Genomic DNA, 14,318 nt, shown 5'->3' on the forward strand with positions numbered 1-14,318 from the left:
GACTGATCCAACATCGTGTACATCAACCTCCTCGAATAGGTCCTCGACTAGTTCCACGACAAGCTCCACGACCAGCTCCGCACAGATAGTCATACTCCTCGACTAATTCCTCGACCAGCTCGAAGTAGGTGCATCGAGTTCTCGACCATTTTGAGTGATCGCGTCATGTTCATCGACCAATTTCGAGTGGTCGCGTCGTGTTCCTTGACTAGTTCCAAATGATCGCGTCGTGCTTTGCAACCATCACCTAGCAGGTATGTGGACTAGCTGAACAAGTCCTCAACCAACCGAGCAGCAGCATCGTGATCTTCATGCTCAGGAGATCAACTATGTAATAGTAGTAGCGCCTCTATGATATCCACACATACTGGGCTTGGATCACTGTGCATTGGTGTGCTAGCACCGCATGCGTAGGTAGGGTTTTGAGAGATCGTGTGGAGGGTTGTGGCTAGGGTTTAGGAGTGGCTCTCCTCTGCACGCTCCAGCACACACCTTTTCTTATATAGAGCTCACTAAAGGGTTCCCACGTTGGAAGCCCTTTAGTACTATAACTCCTCATGAATCACAATCCAATTAAACCCATATATGAATCCAATCCGTCTGTCTTGTTCCATCTCATTAAGTGTGTGACCCATTAGGTTCATGTATAAATGTTTACGACTCGGAAACCCTTTTCGAACCAAAATCAATAGCGGTCCCTAGTAGGACATGTTGACTTCTGTGTATACAAAAAGATCATATCAGCTGAACCTTGATATACACATATTCCGATCCCTTTGCCTCGCGATATCAGTCAAGCTTAAGGCAAGATATGTGCTACCCTTAGGATAGCTCGACCATTCACTCCATCGAGTAGTGGATTCATCATGATTAACTCTTTAATCATATATTTGCATGGCTATGCACTTTCTCAATCCAACTACCTCGAGGGGCCCAAGGATATCTCTCTTGTTATCAAGGAGGGACAAATTCTATATTGGTCGCTCACACCCCATGACATGTTTCATGATAAATCCAAAAAGTACCTTTATGACTACCCAGTTACAGAGTAGCGTTTTGCAGCCCCGAAGTATATCACTACACATTCTAAGAATCAATGACAATCTCAGGTGCAAGGATCCTGAAAGTACACCGTTTGACATAACAACTGATGGAACATCATAAATAACAATCTCAACAGTATCTCAAGGTAGGTCTATTCAATATCATATTCTTCAATATAAATATCCACATCATTGACTCACTATCTCTATACCTATGATCCCTAAAACGTGATCATCAATCAATGCATGTGCTGGTCTTATGAATCATCATAATGATATATGATCAGGGATCAATTTAGAATAACATCATGATACAAACAAGGAGTAACATACTTATCAATCAATGTAAATGATAGTCATTCTTGGAATAACACATTATTCAGAAGTGCATAAATATAGACTTGATACAACCATCTCTATGATTGCCTCTAGAACATATCACCTTCACAACCCCCTCCCTCCCCCCTCTCTCTCAATCGTCCTATGCTACATTAGTCGCCGCCCAATTTGGCCATCCCCTCCTGTAGCCACTCCGTCGAGAACCTCATAACCTCCTCTCTCCTTCTCACTGCCCTCCCGAGCCCCTCTGTTCCTCCCCAAAATTTCTTGTCTATCACTGCAATTCATCATCACAGGTGAGCCTCTCCTTTCTCTTGCTGTCCTAATCGCCTCCTCACAGCCTCCTCTCACCCATGTGCCCCTCCTCTCCATAGCTCAAGGCACCCCGAGGCAGAACCAATGTGAGATTAAAGTGGTCACTGCCATCATCCCTCCTTCTTCCACTATGGCCATCTCTCCGACCTCGCCAGCCCTAGTAAGCATTGCAGAACCTTGTTCTCTTTTTCTCGTGCCTCTATGCATGCTCTGCTAGGTCTCAGCATTCTCACACATGCCGAGCATCGTGCATCTCCCTCTATTTTCCATCCTTCACCGTTGTCGGCCACCAGCAATGTCGCTCTAGCCGAGTTGACCCCACCAGAGCACTACACGTACATCGTAGACCATGAAACCATAACGGTTTAAACCAACAACCCCTCATGCACACTATTTCGGTGCCATGCCAACCCCTTCCTTCGACCGCCTACATGTTAGCCACGTCGATGCCCTTTATCCGACGTGACGTACACTCCACATCAGCGTAGGAAATGACCTCGACCCACTATAGCCAATTACCGTACACCGTCCGGACCATGAGTCCATAGACCGAGTCCACAACACAATAGTTGACCCAGTGCCGAATATCTAACTATAAGGTATATACGCATAAGGACTATACCATATACGGATGGGGTATGCCATGTGGATACTTAACAACTTTGGATATTGTGGAACTGAATCTGTGGTGTTGGCGCAATAAGATATCTTGCACGAACAAGTGCGGTGTGAGCTCGCTCACAGGAGTGGTTCAAGCTTGGAGAAGAAGTGAAGAGGGAGGAACACCAAATATGTTGATGGTAAAAAGGATCGCTCCCTTAGCCTGATGGCCAAGTGCCTATATTTATAGGGCCATTCAGGGTGCAAATGTATAGGTATGCCCTTACAACGATATAAATATCGCAATACGTCAGGGGCCTAGAGCCGATTGAATCACATAGAATAGGTCTAGATGGGATACCTTTGACCCTAATTTAGAAGATATTATCTACTATAGTGATACAGTGGTGCAAGTGACCCTAAAGGCGTGGTATTCTGCCAGTCGCCTATTGCGACGCCACACTGTCAAGATGTCAGGACGGCCTTTACTTGTGTCGAGGATGTCAGGATGGCCTCCACTTGAGTTGCATTATATGTAGGTCACTTCCTTATATGTGGAGGATGACTAGTGGGCTCCCTCTGGTTGATCTTTCTCCAAGATCTGATGGCCCCTACCTCTGGGCTTCGGGGAGTCTACCTAGGCTTTGGGAGAGGGGGCCTTCGGGAGACTGGGGCTCTAGGAGGCTGTGACTCCAGGAGACTGGGGCTCCGAGAGGCTGGCGAGATCGGGAGCGTTAGGGGTCTTCAAAGACGACCCCATCCTCTCCCGGAGGATGGCTTCTTCTCCTATCTTGGGGGACAGTAGCCGGAGGAGCCTACATCCTCCGGAAAATAGGCTTTCTGCTTTGGATCTAGAGCCCAAGGGCTCTAGAGGAGCTCCTAGTGGTGACCTTTTAGCAATGTCTACGGGCTAGGGTATTTCCCCTAATAGTACCCACTCATTCGCTAGGATGAGGTGAGAAGGGATTAACGAATGTAAAAGGAACAATCTCTAGCCTAGCATCATAGTCAGGATATCCCACGACATATCTTCTATCCATAGAGGAGTATCTTAGTAATAACTGTGAGAGATGATGTCGGAGTCTAATGGAAGCGGCAAGGCTCAGAGGTGTAGATAATGTCAGAGTCGAAAGCCGTTGAGATGCTGGTAGAGGAACCATGTTTTGGAGTCCATGTAGAAGCTGGAGTGAGCCCTTCAGCTTCTCTGATGATGAGTCCTCTTGCCACTTGAACCGTCATTGCAGGGGTCATGCTTGGATGCAAGATATTTTCTTTATTGCAAACATAAGTACTGGATGGTGTGTGGTGATGGTGGTACGTCTGGCGGGGTCATGCGTAGTCTCGCTTGGGGTCTTGTGCCCATGATTTTTGCATGCGCCAAAAGGGGCTTGCTCATAAATGCGATGAGACATATATGCAAAAACCCAGGGTGCCAACGTAGGGTGCTACCATGTGGACATGGATTAGCTGGGGAATGGCCACGAGTCCTTTAGCTAATGGCGGTGTGTCTAACAGAGTCATGCGTAGTTTTGCATAGGGTATGGCACCCCCGACCCTTGCACGTGCCAAAAGTGGTCTGGCTCATAAATGTGATGGGACATGTGTGCAAAGAACCCAAGTGCCACTACAGGATGATGCCATGTGGACGGGATCAGCCAGGGCATGGCCACGGGCCCCCCGGGGGAGTAATTGGAACCACTGCGAAACAACGCCCACGGTGATTCCATTTCCTTCCCTAGGGGTGTGCAACCATTCGGCCTGGCTATAAAAACTGGGGTTCACCTAGCTGATCCTTCCCTATTTGTGTAGGGGACTGCTTCTCCTTGGTTTTTTAGAGTATGGCGTTCTCCTCCTCATCATTAGAGATATCGATGATGAGGTCGCCCTTAGTGCCAGCGTTGGTGCTTGCGGGGTTGGAGCTAGCGACCATGGTACTCCCCTCCTCGCAGAGGGGTCTACTGCCCATTGCTGCATCTCGGTCTTTGGTCCAAGCGGTTGCTTTAGCCGAGACCATCGTCATCTCCGATAACGAAGAGGATGTCAACTGGGATTCTCTAGAGAGGGAGATTGATGCGGAGGAGAAGACGAAGGCGGAGAAGGAGGCGACCAAATCGAAGAAGGAAAAGGTCATGGAGGAGGGGAAGAGAGCAATGACGGAGCTTGTTCCATCCTCTTTCTCGTGATCTAGCAACTCAGGGATCAGCTACTGTATTAGCTTTCATAGTGATAGGCCGTAGATGAAGTGCATTAGCCACGACATGCGCTGTTGATAGGGTTTGTAGCGTCCTTGATCCTCAACTTGTACTCTTTTCCCCCCTGGGTTTCTCTCTTAGGATTTGTTTTTCGTTTGTCAATGCCTCTTTTGTAAACATCCTTTGGATGTGTAAGTTATTAGTCCTTGGAACTGCTAGATGTCCTTTCTCGGATCAAAATGTAGATGATCCTTCGAATAGGTGGCTAGATGTGTATTTTATGTGCCTTTGATTCCGAAATGTGGTACCTTCCCTAGCCTTTTCACATGTCGTGGTTGTTTGGAAGCTAGAGCAGCAAGCCTTCTCTTCTATCTAAAGCAGGTACAGACTCCACTCTAAATTTGTTCCAGATTTTCAATTCAAGGCAATCCATCTAGAGCCTAGTGGCGATTGCTGGCGATGAACCTAACGAGAGGGCCGAGGGAGGTGGTTTGCAATCCCCTCAGCGTTTAGCCGCGGTGAGGCTCCGGAGGTGAGGCCACATGGAGTCCCATGGCGGTAGCCGAGGTGAAGCCGATGATCGGGTCGAGGGAGGCAGTCCGTGACCCCCTTGATCTTTAACCATGGCGTGGCTCTGGAGGCAAGGCCATCTGGAGTCCCATGGCGGTTACCGAAGGTGAACCCAATGATCGGGCCGAGGGAGGCGGTTCGCGACCAGTTCGGCCTTTATCTGTGGCGAGGCCATTCGAAGTCCCACGATGGTTCCTGGAGGTGGAGCCAACGATCGGGTCGAGGTAGGCGGTCCCAGACCCCCTTGACCTTTAGCCAAGGCGAGGCTCAGGAGGCAAGGCCACCCGGAATCCCGCAGCGGTTGCCGAAGGTGGAGTCGACAATCGGGCTGAGGGAAGGCCATCCGAAGTCTCACAATTGTTTCCTGAGTTGGAGCCGACGATCAGGTTGAGCGAGGCAGTCTGCGACCCCCTTAGCCTTTAGCTGTGGCGAGGCTCTGGAGGCAAGGCCATTCAGAGTCCCATGGTGGTTGCCTGAGGTAGAGCCGATGGTCGAGCCGAGTGAGGTGGTTCATGACCCCCTTGGCCTTTAGCCATGGCGAGGCTCCGAAGGCAAGGCCATCCGGAGTCCCACGACGGTTGCCAGAGGTGAAGCCAATGATCATGCTGAGGGAGACGGTCCGTGACCCCTTTGGCCTTTAGCCACGGTGAGGCTTTGGAGGCAATGCCACTCAGAGTCCCGCAAGCGGTTGTAGGAGGTGGAGCTGATGATCAAGCTGAGGGAGGTGGTCCCTGACCCGCTTGGCCTTTAGCTATGGTGAAGCTCTAGAGGCAAGGCCATCCAAAGTGTCGCGACAGTTACCTGAGGTGGAGCCAACGATCGGACCGAGGAAGACAGTCCACGACCCCTTGAGCCTTTAGCCACGGCGAGGCTCCGAAGGCAAGACCATCCGGAGTCCCACAGCGGTTGCCAGAGGTGAAGCTAATGAGGAGGCCGAGGGAGACGATCTGCGACCCCCTCGGCCTTTATCCATGGCAAGGCTCTGGAGGCAAAGCCATCCGAAGTCCCACAATAATTACCGAAGGTAGAGCCGACAATTAGACCGAGGAAGACGGTCCGCGACACACTTATCGTAAATGTGTCGTCAATTACTACAATGAACTTGTGTCGTCAATTACTACAATAAACTTCAACACTTACTAGAATATTCTATGATTCAATGATCACATGAATCTGAGCGATAGGACCAAATTTTGACCCATGCCAGAGTAGTGCTAGAATATCTGGCCTGGGGCCTGGGCCAAGCCAGAGGTCAGATTAGTACTAGTAGCAGTGCATCTCTCGATGGATGAGGACTAGAGTTCGTCGAGCGTGAGTGCGTGAGCACGGGTTCCTCGTTCACAAGCTAAAATTACATAAACGAGACCCCTTACCTGATCTAAAGCACGGTAGTTGTCAATTGCGACATAACAGAAGGGCCGAAATCCACCAACAACTCCAACAAATAGAACAAAATCAGAACGTACCACGACGCGCACCAGCGCCCTGAAAATTATAAACAGCACATCACGGAACAGGCACCAGTAGAACTCACTCTGCAATCAATTGTTCGACAGGAAACATTCTTGATGCAGGCGAAAGACTAGTGTACGTGCCACGATTTACAAAATCTGAGCATTAGAAAACTGAACACAGGACCAGCAACATGATAGAGAGACATTTATACTGCATCGAAATAAAGAGTTTTAACTTTTTGTGCACACTAGTATGCCAAGATCGTACACTACAACATACACAAAAGGGAACAGACATCTCTTTTGAGTTCAAACACTCACTCGACGCTCATAACTAACAAACTTCATATGAAAAAAAGAACATGGCGTGTTCTCTTCAAACACAGCATTGAGGAGCAACCATACATATATGTATACACAAGTTACATAGATGTTCGCGACAAGCATGACACAATGGTCCGTTATTATGACGATAAATAGAAAATTGCATTCAAGTAGATTGAAATCGTAAATAATTTTGTGACATAAGCATCATCGAGGGGATTGAAACATAATTCGGGTCAAGGTCGAGGCCTATGTGTCTCCAGGCCACCATGAAGCTTCTTGATCTCGTTCAGAGGTGGTAAAACGTATAAGACAGAATATCAGCTCTGAACAGTGTGGCCCCACCCAGCAATGGTAAAGTGATTTAACTGAAGTTAGATGAATGGAATTGAAACTGCAAAAATGGATGAAAATGAACTTCGTTGAAATGAGAAGATTGGGCAGAATTATTGGTGTCTCAAAAGCTTTAACCTTCCCATAGAGCTGTCGGGGAGGATTCATCCCCTAAAAGAAAAACATGATATGAACAATAGTGTTGTGCTAAGCTCCCTGAAGACAATCAAGTGAATTGCACACACATTGTATGCCTAAGCAATGAACCTACACTATGCAGCACCTATAATTTGGAGGGCAAATTACCGTAATAGATCAACACTCTTTCCAAAATCCCAATTTTGGATTTACGAGAAATGGAATTTACTAGAACTAAATAACATGCGAGCAGAGATTTACTATAAGCCTAATCTAAGTTACGATATTGTTCACAAATTAGGATTCTCGGCATTCATAAACCAATCGAACCATGAACACAGTGGATATGCAACTAATTAATCAGAAAAAACAATAAAATTAATGTAGCCAGGTGACATGAAAAATGAAGAATTCAATGGTAGGCTCAGAACTCCAAAATCATCTTAGCGTGGAGTAATTTGTTCTTTCAAAAATCTAACAAGAACAACGATGAACAATGGATCAAGAAACCTAACCCTAAGGGGAATGATAAAATGGAGGTTGTTGTGGGGGATTGTTGGGGAAATACCCCAGCCCGCATACATTGCTAAAAGGTCGCCACCAGGAGCTCCTCTGCAGCCCGTGGGCTCTGGATCCAAAGTAGGAAGCCTGGCTTCCGGAGGCCATAGGCCCCTCCAGCTACTGTCCCCCAATACAGGAGAGGAAGCCATCCTCCGGGCGAGGTTGAGGGTCATCTCTAAGGACTCCTAATGCCCCTAGTCTCGTTGGCCTCCCGGAGGCCCAGTTTCTCGGAGGCCCCTGTCTCCTGAAGCCTGGGTAGGCTCCCCGGAGCTTAGAGGGAGGGCCATCAGACCTTCGAGAAGGATCAATGAGGGTCCCACCAGCCGTCCTCCACCTGCAAGGAAGTGACCTACATTTAATGTGACACAAGTGGAGACCATCCTGACATCCCTGACATTAGTAGAGGCCGTCCTGGCATCCTAACAGTGCGGTGCCATAATAGGCGACTGGAAGAATACCACACCTTTAGGGCTACTTGCACCACTGTATCGCTATAGTAGATAATATCTTCTAAATTAGGGACAAAGGTATCCCACCTAGACCCATGCTATGTGATTCAACCGACTCTAGGCCCCTCACGTATTGCGATACTTGTATTGCTGTAAGGTCATACCTATACATTGGCACCCTTGATGGCCCTATAAATACAGACCCTTAGCCGTCATGCCAAGGGACTGATCCTCTTTACTATCAACATATTTTGTGTTCCTCCCTCTCCACTTCTTCTTCAAGCTTGAGCCACTCCTGCGAGTGAGCTCTTGCGGCACTTGTTCGTACAAGATAACTTCTTGTGCCAACAACACGCCGTCCGTGGGGATCTAAACATAGAAGTACAAGGGGAGGTAGGACGCCACCAAAGGCCACCAAGGTGCTAGGACAAGCAGCCACTTCTATCACCACACCCATGCAGGAGTACGCATGGCAGCTGCGATCGGGCACCCTATGTGCCCACGCTTGCTTCACAGCTAGGCAGAGTGGTAGCCCTCTGACCAACGATGACCCAATAGCCTGGGTTGGCACGGAAGCCCAAACTGGCGCAAAAGCTTTCCAACAGTGACGCGATGAGGACCTCGCCACACACACTAGGAGGTTGCAGCCGAGGCCGTTGCAAGACAGGGCGCCCAACAATGGTTCTAGGTGCTTGAGCCCAAGGGCACCCATGCCTCAACCATGCCCCAAGATCTTCCAACGATGGCATCCCCGGCACCTCCATTGAGCTAGTGTCCTCTGAGAGCTTGGTCACTCGGTAGCCTCCTCGCCCCGGTGGGTGGAAGGAAGTTCCAGGGGTACAATAGGCTCCGATGCGTGCATATCCCGCCGGCATCAGGGGCGCCGACCATAGGCTCCGACACTATCGGAAGAATACCATTGTATCTTGCACGGGGATAGACATGGCCACAACACCAGTCACTACCGGACCCATGTAACGTTCTAGGAGGAATACCTTAGGAGGAGGACGGGGCGCCCGACAGGAGGAAAAGCTGGCAACAGGCGACCCGGTGGTCATGAGGTTGCAGCGGGCTGCCAGGCAAGAGGTCGGATCTTACCAAGCCCCACTCGACCCGCATGGCTGCTTCCAGCTCTGCCACCAATGGTACAATTCCTCTGTGATGGGGACTAAGAAGCACAAGCATCCCCACCTGGGCCTCTAGAGGGGTGGGATCCCCGACTGGCCTCCCAGGATGGGTTCAACGTTTGAGAGATTGGCTGTATCGAAGGAGTATCGGGCTCTAGCAATGGGACTCCAGATACTTCAACTCTTGTGTAGATCGGACCTTTCAGACAACCCCAGCTGGGGGAATCAACCCTTCTAGCTCCTTTAGGCTACGAAGGTTCCCTAGGCCCCAACCTTGCGGTGGAGGCTCCATTTTTGCAAAGGTACGCCCGTCTACAGCCACCTACAAACAGCTTATCTAGCAAGTTTATATTTATATAACAAAGTTGGCATACCTGAAAACAGCTAGCCTAGCTATTTGAAAGTCTCCGTGATAGATAACTAATAGGCAACAACATGGTACTATAAGACCTAGGTCGCACCACTGTCCAACAGTAGGCAGCTTTACTTAATATTTATCACTGTTTAACAGTAAAGTATAAAACTTAGCTTAAAAGTTTTACTCTTGCCGAAAATACCATCCAGCGTGCGGCAGGCAAAACCCCTCTAGCGGGTCGATTGTGTAAGCCTCGACGATGGAGGAATGAAAACTTAAGTCTAAGGTTATATCATGGTCTACTAGTAGGTAGTAGAACTTAAGCCATGCTTCAGTTCGACATGCTAAAGAATAGCCATTCGACCTAGTCATGACTTACACTACCAATTAGCTAGTTGCCAACAATGGTAAGGTACCAAACTTAGCTTAGGTTACACCTCTATCCAAACAGTAGACGGTAGAATTTAAAATATATCTCTACACCTGAAGGCGTTGTCTAGGTAGGAGACATGGCCTCTCGGCATTGCTACACTTCGGAAACCACCTCGGGTCCCAGATGGCCTTGCCTCCGGAGCCTCACCGCAGATAAAGGCCAAGGGGGTTGTAGATGCCTCCCTTGGCCCACTCTTTGGCTTCACCTCAGGCAATCACCGTGGGATTCTAGGTGGCCTTGCCTCCGGAGCCTCGTCGCGGCTAAAGGTTAAGGGGGTTGCAGACCGCCTCCCTTGGCTCAATCATTGGCTCCACCTCCGACAACCGTTGTGGGACACTGGATGTCCTTGCCTTCGGAGCCTCACCATGGCTGAAGGCCAAGTGGGTCATGGACCGCTTACCTCGACCCGATCATCGGCTCCACCTGTGGCAACCACCGCGGGACTCCAGATGGCCTTGCCTCTGGAGCCTAACCGCTGATTAAGGCCAAGAGGGTCATGGACCGCCTCCCTCAACCTGATCATCGGCTCCACCTATGGTAATGGCCACGAGACACCAAATGGCCTTGCCTCCGGAGCCTCACCATGGATAAAGGCCAAACCCATCTTGAGCCTCACCGCGGATAAAGGCCAAATGGTCGTGGACCGCCTCCCTCGGCCCGATCGTCGGCTCCACATCCGGCCACCGCCATGTGACTCCGAATGGCCTTGCCTCCGGAGCCTCACTGCAGATAAAGGACAACAGGGTCATGGACCACCTCTCTCATCCCATTCATCGGCTTCACCTCCGGCAACCACTGCGGGACTTTGAATGCCTACCTCCAGAGCCTCACCACTGCTAAACGCCAAGCGGGTTGCGGATCGCCTCCCTTAGCTCCCTCATCGGCTTCACCTCCGGCAACCATCGCGGGACTCTGGGTGGCTTTGCCTTCGAAGCCTCGTCATGGCTAAAGGATCAGTGGGTCACATACTACCTCCCTTAGCCCGATCATCGGCTCCTCCTCTTGCAACTGCTATGGTACTTCAGATGGCCTTGCCTCTGGACCTCGCCGTGGCTAAAAGTGGAGGGGGTCACGAACCGCCTCCTCCGGCCCTCTCGATAGCTTCATTCCCAGCAATCACCACCAGGCTCCAGATGGATTGCCTTGAATCAGAAATCTAGAACAAAGTGGAGTCTATATTGGCTTTGGATAGAAGAGCGGGCTCGCTACTCCGACTGCCAACCAACCGTGGCATGCGAAAAGGCCAAGTAAGGTACCGCATTTGGGGATCAAAGGCACATGAAACACACATCTGGCCACCTATTCGGAGGATCGCCCACATTTTGATCCGAGAAAAGACACCAAGCAGTTCCAGGGATTTATTTTCATTACTAATAACTTGCACATCCAAAGAATGTTTACAAAGGAGGCATGTACAAATGAAAAACAAATCCTGAGGGAGCAACCTAGGGTGATGATCAAGGATGCTACAAACCATATTAGTGACGCATGTCATGACTGATGTGCTTCATTGGCGTCCTACCATTATGAAAGCTAATACATTAACCGATCCATGAGTCACAAGAGGATGATGAAGAGGACGGAACAAGCTCTGTCATGGCACTCTTCCCCTCCTCCTTGACCTTTTCTTTCTTTGCCTTGGCTGCCTCCTTCTCTGCCTCCGCATCAATCTCCCTCTCTAGAGACTCCGAGTTGACCTCCTCTTCATCATCGGAGATGGCGATGGTCTCGGTTGGAGTAACCGATTGGACTGGAGACTGAGACGGAGCAATGGGCGGTAGCCCCCTCTGTGAGGAGGGGAGTACCATGGTCACCGGCTCCAACCTCACATGCACCGGCACTGGTGATAAGGGCGACCTCGCCAGTGAGAACATCGACTTCTCTGGCGATGAGGAGGAGGATGCCACACTCTAAAAAACCAAGAAGAAGCTCTCCCCTGCACAAGCAGGGAAGGATCAGCTGGATGAACCCCAGTTTTTATAACCAGTGTTGGTAATATGCCCTAGAGGCGATCGAGTTTGCGGATTGGATCTGCTAATGGGCTTTAATGTTTATTAAAGGACCATTAGGGTTTAGAGTCATAATGGGCTTTAATGTTGATTAAAGGCCCATTAGCGTGCTCTATATAAGAATAGGCAGGGGCCAAGGCGCATTGAGTTTTTCAGAAACCCTAGCCGCCTCCTATTCCCAAACTCCCTTCGAAACCCTAGCTGGGCGCGCGGTGCTAGCACACCGGCGCACGGCGATTCCATCCTTGTACGTGTGGATACCGTAGAGGCGCTGCTACTATTGCGGTGCTGATCTGCTCGGGAGTACTCGGGACGTACCCGCGAGTACTCGGAAGGTGCTCGGGACGTGCTCGGGATGAGGTTGACGATCGACTACTTGACGCGCACGACGTTGGATTGGTCTGCTCCAACTCTTCTTCCGCTGCACTGCTCGTCAAGTGGTAACGATTCATGATCCCCTACTCGCATGGCTTCCTGGTTGAATGCAGTAGAGAAAATTTATTTTGTGCTAGCGTAGCCTACCCGCAACCCTTCAGTGGTATCAGAGCCATCCTGCGTAGTTTTCGATCTGGATCAGTCACATATAGAAGATATGTGATAGAAATAGATTAGATCTATTGTTTTTTATCAGTTCATATGATGGATTGATCAATGCACGGTTGGTTTGGTGAATTAGAGATCGGATGAGATGCCAGTCGATGAAACCACATAGCCAAAAAGATTAGCTCGATCTCCCACCTGGTTTTGCGTGCGACTTGCCCCTACCGACTGGAATCACCATCGGGGCTAACTGCGTGCATCGCGACATGGTCGGGAGAACAGCAGATTGAGGTCGTGTGTGCTGTCATCGTTTCTGGAAAAACCTCACGCGATGATCAATGGGATTGATCTAATGGAAATTGAGGCATTATGAATGACTCGGAATTGGCTCGATACGATCGATCCGATGAGATTTTCACAGCGATTTCAAAAATCTAACAAGAACAGCAGATCGAGGACCGCCGTCGCGTACACGCATAGATTGTTGTAATAACATGATCCCATCATGACATTAGAATTCGATTCTACGCTTAACTCGTTTTTGCAGAGAATGTTGTGACTGGTATGGCCTTATGATATGTGATGCATGTGTGTAATTTTTCATGGCCTGCGTGTCATGGTTAATTGCAGCCCAAGGCTGTCATGTTATTGTATAACGGCCTGCGTGTCGACTTGTGATGCTTCTTCTCATGTAATTTATCTAGTGCTATTAGGTGTAATAGACTAGAACAAGATCATGGAGATTTGAAGCATGATGACCCGGAGGACAGGAACCGTGGCGATGAAGATCACCATGTGAAGGGGCCATACTATGTCACAGTTAATATGATTGCCTGTGATGTTTTTATGTTCCTGTCATACTATTCTTTCATGTTTTATATGTGATGGATATGATTTTCATGATAGAGTAGTTTCCCTCAGAAAAATCAAGAGTAATTGATGCCCTTCCAATAGCTGCACCTACAAAGGTTTTGATCATTGTGTGGTAGGTCTGCCAAAGCAGGGTGCCATCATTTATCTTAACCAGTTAGAGTGGATGTCGGACATCCACACGCATAGTATTGGTTTACTTGATAAAGCTATCAAAACGGTTTTGGGCTTTGGGGCATGGTGTTGGGCGCCGGGGCATTCGATGCCACCCAGCAAACAAGAGTCACATAGGGATGTGATTAGCAAGGCGTTGCTTACCTATGTCACTAAGTTTCTAGCAGTGATGCCAAAGCTCACTAGAACTTAGTTGAATATGGATCTTGATCCTCTATATGTTGTTAGAGGGAAAACACATATAGTGGAGTATCTTTTGTTAAATTGTTTAATAGAAGATTCACATAGGCATAGTGCTGAACCTGCATTTTCTGTTGTAGATTATGGCACCGGCCGCTAGTAACACTTCCAGTTTTAATTTGCGATCGATTCTTGAAAAAGAGAAGCTTTCTGGAACAAACTTTATTGATTGGTATAGAAATCTGAGAATTGTTCTCAAACAAGAGAAAAAGGAATATGTTCTAGAGGTCCCCTATCCTGATGAACCAGCTG

This window comes from Phragmites australis, chromosome 16 (assembly GCF_958298935.1).
Source record: "Phragmites australis chromosome 16, lpPhrAust1.1, whole genome shotgun sequence".
NCBI lineage: Eukaryota > Viridiplantae > Streptophyta > Magnoliopsida > Poales > Poaceae > Phragmites > Phragmites australis.